This window comes from Toxorhynchites rutilus, chromosome 3 (assembly GCF_029784135.1).
Source record: "Toxorhynchites rutilus septentrionalis strain SRP chromosome 3, ASM2978413v1, whole genome shotgun sequence".
Classification (NCBI taxonomy): Eukaryota; Metazoa; Arthropoda; class Insecta; order Diptera; family Culicidae; genus Toxorhynchites; species Toxorhynchites rutilus.
In genome coordinates, this window is record NC_073746.1 from 66778371 (window position 1) to 66789408 (window position 11038).

The window sequence follows — 11038 nt, forward strand, 5'->3', positions numbered from 1 at the left end:
CCGTAATAATCGTCCCAGCCGACGGGTTGCGCATAGTTTAGTGAGCAAATTTGAGTTGGATGTTCCCGTGTCAACGAGAAGCCGTCCCTCACGAAGCAACGAAAATATCGCGGCCACAAGTAGTGAATCCATCCGAAAATACCCAAATCAGTCAATTGCACGGCGTTCTCAAGAACTGGACATCTCTCAAACCTCATTGCACAATGGTCCAGGAGATGCATTTAAGTGGAAATTAGCATCTAGAGCTCGACAGTTATTCACTAGACAAAAACTGTCTTCGACAAAGTTGTTACATATGATAGAGCACTTATTTTGATGTTGTCAAAAATAGGGTGCACGGGGCCGAGTCGGGGAGGTTTCTTTTAGACTAAAAATAACGACCGTTCCTATTCGTTGCTCAATCCAGACTCCTTTATTTTTTCCGTTTTTCTTTTCCTCCACATATCTTCTCGTTCCTTACATCTATTACCTCCTCTTTGAGGTATAATCAAGCCAAAAGAGATTCGAGATAAGTTTTCCTTAACCTATGCCCTATCTTTACATAAAAATAAACTGTGAGTCATACGATCGTAAAAGCAACAGATTACATTATTTGTTCGGGATCGCTACGACCTAATCTTTTTGCCCCTGCATAAAAATAAACTATGAATCATTCAGGCGCGGCGTATTGATAATTTTGGTTTTTAGGTCGTCGCAAGGTTTGCCAAAATTTTCGATGAAATAAAAATTATAACTTTCTTTTCTTTATAGATAGAGCTAAACATAGTTCTACAATATTTTAGCCTCAGTTATTTGAAGCAAATTTGTAGAACAAAGCTTTTTTCTATCTCTTGAAATAACCGATATAGCGCTTTTTCTAAGTTGCGTTAGCGTTTCAAATAAACTGTTTTTTGGTCTACATTTTATATTGCAAATTTTACATGCAAACTGTCTTCAGAAGACTTTGAGAGCTTACTTAGACAAACATTTTGCGAGGCAGTCAATATCGCAACTCTACTCAAAGTTATTGATATTTCTTCCCATAAAATACGCTCTCTTCATTCGCTTGTCATTCATTTTGGGGCAAACATAAAAAATGCTCGTTGACGACATTTGAAAAAGCATACTTGACTCTACATAATGTGGGATTTCCAAAACTATGTTATTTTTTGTATTTGAGTAAACTAAAATAGAAATCATGAATTTTTGGGTGAAAAAGCACCGATAACTTTGAGTAGGATTAAGATATTGACAAATTCTGCATCGCAAAATGTTGGTCGTGATAAGCTCTAAAAGTTGTCTCAAGACCATTTTGATGTAGAAAAATCAAATCATCTTCAGCGAAGAGGCTCGTTTCGGGCTAAACGACCAACAATGGTCAACAAACAAAATTTGCGTTATTGGTCAAATGTAAACCCATTTGTGCTTCAAGAAACACGACTGCATCCGCAAAAAAATACTGTTTGGTGTTGTTTTAATGCCGATTTGGCCGTATTGCTTCGTCGATGAGAACGATCGTCATGTGGAGAGCGCTATCGCGACATGTTGAAAAACTGCTCTCGACCGAAATTGGAAGAGCTTAACATCAATGATATGCAACTTTAGAAGAGCTCAGTGACAACATCCACCGTGTAATTCGCAACATTCCGGTCTAAATATGCGGCCGAGTAGTGAAAAATTGGGTTCAACGGATCAATCGCTGTAAACGGGCACGTGTTGGTCATATAACCGAAATAAAATTTCATTCTCATAATGTAAGAGCCTGGAGCCAGTGTACAGCCTGAATAAATTTGAAATCACTATCTTCCCTCATGAAACTATCCATCGAAAATATTGGCCCCTATTATGTAAATTGAATCGAAATCGGTCGATTCGATCCCTATAACTATCACACCGAACAAATTTTCGTATTTTGTAAATCGATACAATCTTATCGAATCGAGTTATTTCTCGAACGTCGGCGAAATGCATATTTTGAAACATTACCAAAATGTTTCCCGAAGCAAAACATCAGGAATGCAACAAGCAAACCAAACAGCTCGGAAAATTATGCCGAAAGCATTCATCCGAATTCTGTTCAACTTGGATTACATAATAGAGTTCAATATTTAATTTTAGAGATTTCTAACTTCTCATTCACTAGTTGCTCTATTCATGAATATAATTCTTGAAAGTAATCTGCGCAATTTTTTTTAATAACAAAGTAACCATACTTTATTAAAACTCGCATTCTCAGTCTTCAGTTTGGTCCAAAAATGTTTGTTTCCGAATGTTTCCAGCATTTTCAAATGGTCATCTAACAAATGATATGCCTGGAGAAAACATTGTTTAAATTGTTCCTAGTGATAATTTTTCTGCTTAATCACAAGTCATGGTCCAACAACTGGATGTGTTAATATCAAACAACAAACAATCTGAATGAAACTATTAAAACGTAAACTTTAACGAAGAAATATCTACTCTTCCAACTAATATGTTTTATTGAGGTTAGCATAAACACCTTATGAAATGATCACGACAATAAATGGAAGGATATTTAATCCATTACGTTTGGAGGTGACACTATCCTAGGCCAGCTGGCGGGCGACTAGGAATACTTACGCGGGCGACCGGTAGACCGCGGACTACCGTTTGGCCATCCCTGACCTATACGAGTGCAAGGCTTTTACCGTAGTTAATTCCGTGCGAATTCTCGGAATGATATTCCAAATTCTAGAACATACAACAACACATCTGGTGTGCCATAAGGCAGTGTTCTGGGGCAACTGTTTTCCATTATTTATGTTACTGACCGGTTGACCGGAGTTGCTCATTTCATCTAAAATTTGTTTTATCGATAATTTTTTCATCACATAAATTGTTTGCTTATCTGGTGCCAACGGTGTGCAATAAATAATAAAATTGCCAAAATTTACTAATTTGCCATAATCACCTACACTCGCTGCAAAAAAAAACAACCTTATAATCTTCTCTATGGAATGAGATAGAATTGCCTGGAATGCGTGAATTTGATCTGTGATCTACGGGTTGCGATCAATTGGCGACCCAGACTCTGTGATTGAAGAGTAAGGCCAATAATTATAACATAGTATCAATTCTGAGTGTAAACAGTGAAGTCACTCTTGCCGATAATGACACCAGTTGTGCTCGGAAATTTCATTCTAGAAACGAATGAAGATTTGAATGAAAAGCTTAAAATTTATTGTGCTCCATACATAAGGCTCATGTCTCTACTTTATAACACTATACAAATGTTAAAATATCTTATTTATGAGTTTTCAAACAAATTTTGTATTCGCATTCTTGAATTGTAAACAACAAAACAATAACAATACAATGTTATAGAAACACTGGACTAACAACGATGGTTATGGAAAAAGAAGGTATGATGAAAAGTGGCCAGAATATGTTAACCGTACCAACTCATCGGTATCAATACACTATCTGAAACACTTACCAATTCTGATTGCTTTATTTTTGCATTATCAACTTTTCTGCTTATCTCTCTAGAGTACTATTCAAAATTAAGGCAGCTTTTTGCTCGCTTCTGAGCTTTATTTGCAAAACTGAGGCTTGCGTTCGATTTCACAAACGCTCAGAATATTACTAACACAACTTCAGTTCAAACTGAACACAATATTTTCACTTCATCTGAAATTTTCCACAAACTCGAACATTCGCACATCATCCACACACTTTTTTCCTCTAAACGCGTACGCAGCAATACTAAAAACGCGTTTTCCACCAGCTCGATTCTACGACACGCATCCAAACATGGCAGTAAGCAAAAATCGACTGACTACACCATGACTGAAGCGTCAAGCCTTAAAACCTCATCATCATAGTCATATCACATCCGCACAGGTGCCCTCGCTCGAAACATGTCTTTCATTCCTGCGACCAATTTCCCGTCAGGGCTTCGTTCGCGTCGACTCTCCTTCGCACGCAGGAACTCTTGTTTCCACTGGAATAGCTCGCACACACGCCGCTCTTGTGTCAGCAACTGCTTCGACTCTCCGCCGCAGTGTCTGCCAACCAGCGGACGCCAATGACATCCGAAGAACGCAGAAACAGCCGTCTGCGAATGGTAGTAATCACACATTGTGATCCCTCCACATCCCTCCTACTACAAAGTCACATATGAAAAGGCTGTGCCTTTCGCTGGTGAAACCGACTGGAAAACCAAATGAGTGCACCCGTTGTCCGGGCGAGTTCCCCCGTCGGATATTGGGTGAGGATGTTATCGAGGATCAACAGCCAAGCAAGCGCGCGCCTGTTAAATGCATGATTCCCAATGGAAACAAAACAACCAAGCGTCCACATGCAAATGAGAGTGAGACAAAAAGCCGTGGAAAAAGTCACTCAATTCGACTCTGAGACAGTTCACACAATTTTTGTTGATTTGTTGCTCATGGCAATCTACTCACCGTCGACGCATCGACACCTGTTTCCATGGTAAAGCATACTAAATAAAGCTCACGGCTCACGAGGAGTTTTAGGTTGTGTGGGTACCGTCCGATAGCTTTCGAAGATTGAGAATCGAAGAGAGGAGATGAGTTGTGAGTAAAGAGTGTTCCATATCGACGAGCTTTCGTTGGATACTCTTTGCATCTCATTGCTCCGAGATGGCGCTCTTCCAAAATATGAACAGTGCGAAATCTAAACCGATTTTGTATTTCTATAATTTTGTACCCTTCATTGCAATGATTTTCAGTAGAGCAATTCCATCCCAAATCGGCCAAAAAAACAGCAAATTTCAACCCGACCCTCGCCGATTTTTTTGAAACATGGTACCGTTCTGAATCATATTTCGGACGCTTAAGGCATATGATGCAGAAAACAGGTCTAAGCTTTGTGACAGGTCACCTGTTTGCTCGGGTTGTTTGAGGCTTCGTCTCCTCCCACGGTTATAAATAAATTGAATTTTTCATAAAAAAACGGTGGAACACACTCATAGCTAGACAGAACACATATACAAATATATACGATTGATAAAGAAAACATGAATATAATGAATAAAAATAATAAATAAATTTAAAAAAAAGTTATCTAGATCTTAGGAAGACGGCATAAAGTAGAGATACATACAACACAAACTTAGGTTTTATATACAGCCCATACAACACAATACGACACACATATTCATCCCAACGGTTGGTACGACTGTACGAGATGCATGGTGACTCGACCCGAATGTGACTCAGCGGGCTCCTCGGAGTTTCGCCATGATTGACTCGGGCACTTGCTTGAGCCACCGGAACAAGACCAGACGCGCTCACAAAAAGAGTTTCTATTCAACCTCAACTTGTAAAGTAGAAGTTTTTGTTATACGGATTTATAAGGACCGAACGTCCATCTATTGGAATTTGCGCGAACATCGAATAGCGCTACAAATGGTGTGGCGAAACTAAACCCACCCACATCATCTAGTGACGATAGATCATTTTGTTTGTGTCGTCGTCCGTGCTCCTGTTGCGCGGGTATCCGACCGAGCAGGTGAGCTCCCGGATTGAACGCGGATACTACACGGACAGAACAGAGTAGGATACTCCAGTGAACACACATCCTGGTATAGAAATCGCAACAAACTCGTGAAGCAGAATCCATAAACCCGTAAAGCAGAATCCACATAACCTGAAGTCAACCGAACCGGATATTCCGGTAAGCGGCAGACCCAAATCCAGAACGACGTCCAGGACAGGAACCGCAGCAGCGACCAGAGGAGTCAACGGCGGGCCCAGACACACTACGCCAAACACCTGTGAGTAAAGTGTAAACGAGCTAGGGAAATAGGGACGATAGGATTAATTGAATAAAAGCCATCGAACAATATAAACCACGTGTGTTCCCCCTTTTCAAGTTAATCTTACTGGCTGTGATTGAGCCGACCCTGAGAGGACTAGAGGAGTCCATGCAGGCAGCTAGGGCGTAACAGAGCCTTTGTTACAGCTTTATGCACAGGTATTATTTGCTTGATATTATTAATAAATTAGTTCAATGTGTTTTTGAGCTTTCTACTTTGGTACCATTGATTGAAAACATAAAAAAAATCATCGAATAAAATGCTTTTCAAATCAAGCGAGTAATAACCAACTTCGGACACTAATTCAAATTTCGGACACTTTATTTTGTAATTTTTTTTAACGAAAATTACGTTACACTTTATCATATTTTATATTCAACTGCGAAACACTTACCAAGCAATCACAGTAAACTGTTAAAGATGACGAGAACTGATGAAACACGGGAGAAATTTAAATATTGATGAACGGGTAAATTCTACGTGCTCACGCTAAGCAAACGTCAATTATGTTATTATTATGATTATGTTATAATTGAAATGTAGTTCTCATATGAAATGATAGTGAAACCAAGAGAATACTCTAAAGAAGCAATTGTGATATTAATTTTATAGTTAAATCATCATTGCATTAAGCATTTCAAGATATTAGAACAAAGTGTCCGAAATATGATGTTGTCCGAAATTCAGAACGGTACTTATGATGGAAGCTACCCAAAATAACAATGCTCATTATAATATGACGAATTTCAATTACGACTGATTTTTCAAATGAGCGTGTTCAAAATCATTGATCTTTCTTTTAAAAAATCGTAACTCGAAATCCAGATGTCTGACTTAACTTATTAAGGACCACTCGGGAGTTTTCTCATGTTTCGCGTTCCGTCTGTTACGGATGGATCACGAAATAACGAAATAATGTTTTCAACACGCTGTCTTTAACTGTCACCTACTTTGATACATTGTGTTCTACTTTGTGTATTGAAATATTTACATCAACAGCCAATGTTCAGAATCATATTTCGGACACTTAAGGCGTATGACGGAGAAAACAGATCTAAACTTTATGCACCGGTATTATTTGTTGATATTTTGAATAAATTAGTTCAATATGCTTTCATGCTTTCTACTTTGGTACCTATTTGGTTGAAAACATAAAAAAATTATCGAATAAAAATGTTTTTCTATTGAAGCGAATAAGAATCAAACTTCGGACACTATTTATGAAAAAAAAACAAATTTCGGACAGAGTGAATTCAAATCAAAATTCAAATTCAAAGAGTGTCCTGTTTGCATTAGGGTTCCTTGTGGTTTTAGGCTCAATTTATAATTCTGTACAATTACTAATGCAATAAAATGATCAAACATGGGAAAAGTGAAGTGTTCAGGTTTTTTGGTTATTGTTTAAAGTATATTTGAAGATGTATTTTCCATTTTTAGAGGAAACGAATAATGATTATCACGCTGTTGATAGCTGGGCGCGTAGATGTTGTCTGAAAATCGGTACCTTGATGGGGGTATCGGTTCTGAAGCAACGGGATGTCGCAGAACGAATTCCAATGAATATTTTGAAACTTTAGGACAATACCTAAAGCGTTACATAGGGGTTTTAAACACTCGGAAAATTACCAAAATGCTTAAACCGGTCAATGGATGAGCCTGCTCGAATGGCATCCAAAGCGTCTTCAACTTTGTTTTTATTGTATTTACGCTTCGCATCCATAATAAACCTGAAAATACACATTGTAGTATCACCAATTTTCATTGTCCGAAATATGAATCGTACGGAAAAAATCGATTCAAATTTGGGACATTTTATTTTAGAGTTTTTTGAAGAAAAATAACAATGTACTTCATTATATTTTATAGTCAACTGCGAAACACTTACCAAGCAATAACAGTAAACTGATACCGATGATAATCACTGATGAAACACGAGAGAAATGAAAATATGATTGAACGGTTATATTCTCCTGCTCGCGCTAAGCGAGCGTCAAACACAAACAATAATGAGTAGTGCTGTTAGATTTTTGCCTACTATGTTATAATTCAATAGTAATTCTTATATAAAACGATAACGAAACCAAGGGGATAATCTAAAGAATCAATTGTGATATTAATTTCATAGTTATATCATCAGGGCATTTAATATTTCAAGATATTATTACAAAGTGTCCGAAATATGAAGCTGTCCGAGATATGATTCAGAACGGTATTGAACTCGATGGTCAAAATCCTTGGTCTGCCAAGAATCCAAAAGGCCTACCGATGGCTCGCCTTCGTCTCATCCACACCGATGAAAACGATCTCATTCGTGGAATCCGTACAAATGAAAACTGTATAAATGCACGAACGCAAAATAAACACGTATCTTTCCAAGCGTATGTCTTACAGATTTCTTTACGGTCTTAATATGTTAAATATGATATTTGACAAAAATCGATCTTCGAAAAATCGAATGCCTATTTTCCAATTTATTTACTTGCTTTAAATTAGTGTTGTCTTTTCTTTTAACATTCAACAATTAAAATTCATACAGAACTCCGCGGAGAGATAATTAAAAACTGGGAAAAAACTTTAAGATCGAAAAAATCTAAGAAAAAAGATCGATCTCCACGATTTTTTCGGGTACAATGAATCGATTAAAAAAATCGGAGATCGAAATGGAAAAGATCGATCTTCTGAAAATCGATCGAAGATCGCCCAATCCTAGTACAGTGATATTACAGTATGACAACGCATCGATGCACACCACTCAATGAGGTGTGCATCGATGCGTGTGCATATGAGGTGGAGCAGTAGGCAGAGTATATTTGTATTGGTAAACAAAATATGGTATTGTCATTATATGCATTCAATATGGAATGTACATGGAAGAGACGAAACAAAATTTCAATAACTCACAATTTGATGATGTCATGAGAAAGAAGGCTCATGAAATCTTGTAACTGATTGTTTTTTAATAGATGATAATTGTATTGTGACTTGCTTCCATCATTTAAGGAGCAAAAAAGCCCAGTGAACAGTATTATTCTCAGTTCTCGGAAATAGCAGAAATTTTAATGAAATGTTGCTTAATTGTAAACTATTTTCCTCAAATTACATATATTTGTACTGAGAGCTTACAAAATATCATCACATCACCGCGAAAATAACGAAAATTTGTTTGTTTCTGTGAAGGTGAGAGAGTGAAAATGACACACAAAAATAACACTTTTATTCATTTTTTCCGACATCATTTCACGAATATCCACTGCATACTGTCACATTATATGCATATTGAGTGGGAACTCCACGAAAAGATCTGTTTTCAATTGATAAAAAACTTGCCGAAAAAAAGCGTTTTTATATGGATGTGGGAGGCAATTGAACATAAACACAAATATCAACGTCACAATGTGAAAAGTAGCTATGGCAGCGCATGCTATCACACACACTATGTTCGCAAAGTCTGCCATCTGCTCCACCTAATAATCCTTCTCATGGCACACCGCTAAAACCGTGAATAACGCAAAAAAATGCAACAAAAAACTAGAAAACAAATCAAGCAAATGGAACCAAATTTGGCATATGGAGATTTTAGAGAGCAATAAATTTTTCTATGTTTGTTAGACACTCCTCTCCACTCTCTAAGGGGGCGCTACATATCTCAAGAACTCATCCAACACAGGGTATTCACATTTGGCATGTTGAGGTTTTAGGAGGTATGAAATGTTTCTATGGTGGTTCGACACTCCTCCCTCCTCTCTGAGGATGGCTGCCATACAAATGAAACATAAATTTCTGCATAACTCGAGAACTAATAAAGCAAATGGAGCCAAATTTGACATGTGAAGATTTTTAAGAACGAGAATTTTTTCTATGATTTTTTTTTCGAAAATATCTTTTTTTTCATACGGCGTCAGCCTGACAGGGTCTGGGGTTCAATATTTCGATAATGTTTGCCTTATAACTATGTTAGTAATATGTTACCGATTACTCGCGGTTGGCTCGAGGTTAGTATTACAAGTGTTCTCATAATTGAGATGATGCAGTCTGCTTTACTCTCTACGTGCGCCCGACACAGGATACTTTCTATTGGGATGCAGCTGACCATTAATCAGCAACGCCCACCAGGTTTGTACCCCATATCTAGCGTGGTACGTCTTTCTCGACTCGAGGAATCCAGTATAGAATGGTCACTAGCCGGCACAATCATCAGCTCGTGTAGAGTTGCCATGAGCAGTACAATCCTCAGCTCTTGGTGAATGATCAGTGGGCGATCAATTCTTTCTATGATGGATTGAAATATCTTCCTCTTCTCAAAAGTAGGGGAGGCGGGAGGATGGGCAAAACATTAGGGCCATATTTTTTAATTTTTATTAGGGTGACCATTTCGAATTTCCTCTTTTTCCAAAAACGCCATTTGAAAAAAAAACATAGCTTTCGAACCACCGTTCGATTTAGATGAACGACATATTAAATCAAAGCTAATCTAGTATTTCTTGGGAAAACATTACATGTGCAAAAATTTTGGATTTTGATGTTTTTTTTGTTGTTGATTATATCAAAAATAGTATATCGCACCCATTTCAGCGACATACACGGAACAAGGATCTTTGAGTTTGAAAGAGGCACTGGAATTTTCATTGAAGATGCCGAAGCCAGTGAACCCGTTTATGAATGAACCGTCTGTAAGGACATTTTCTCAGATCTAACTTTCCCATATTTTTCCGAAAATATCGAAGGAATAACATTGGAGCGTAGATGATCTGAGGTTTCATGGATTTTTTTTTCGCATGGACAGATCAAAAATGAATTGCAAAAGTATGGGAAACTTGATTAGGGTTGCCTGGTGAAGGGTGCACATTGTGGGTAAGGTACTCATGGTATAAAGACATAAAAGTTGACTGAGGAGTCAGTTGAAGTAGATTTTCGAAGTTATCAATCACCAATGGATTCATGATTTTGCAACGGATGAGACTCCTGCCAAGACTTCGAGACTCATCGTATGTGTCGTAACAACCCAAGGCTATACGCAAGCAACGATATTGTATCCTCTCCAGTTTGAGAGTATGAATCCTGGCAGCTGATCGGAAGCAAAAACTGCCATATTGCAGTGTTGTTGATGGGAGAAATTCTGTGAAAAAGCTATTACTTCTATTCTACCGAAAAATAGGCTCGGGATGTTGAGTGTAAAATGAAAAGTGATTGCATGGATTCAAATTATTTTTTTATATATGAGCGCTTAGATACTCGTAGTGTTCTTTTCTCATAACA

At 37.7% G+C, this 11038-nt stretch overlaps 1 protein-coding gene across 1 annotated transcript in view; it reads right to left on the minus strand.

Annotated features, from left to right (window-relative positions):
• LOC129776997 (P protein-like) overlaps nt 1-4081 on the minus strand; it is a 61800-nt gene extending 57719 nt beyond the window's left edge. The window contains exon 1 of the mRNA XM_055783024.1: nt 3437-4081. The gene's annotated coding sequence lies outside the window, so the exon portion shown is untranslated. The remainder of the gene's footprint in view (nt 1-3436) is intronic.
• Nucleotides 4082-11038: the final 6957 nt, after the last annotated feature.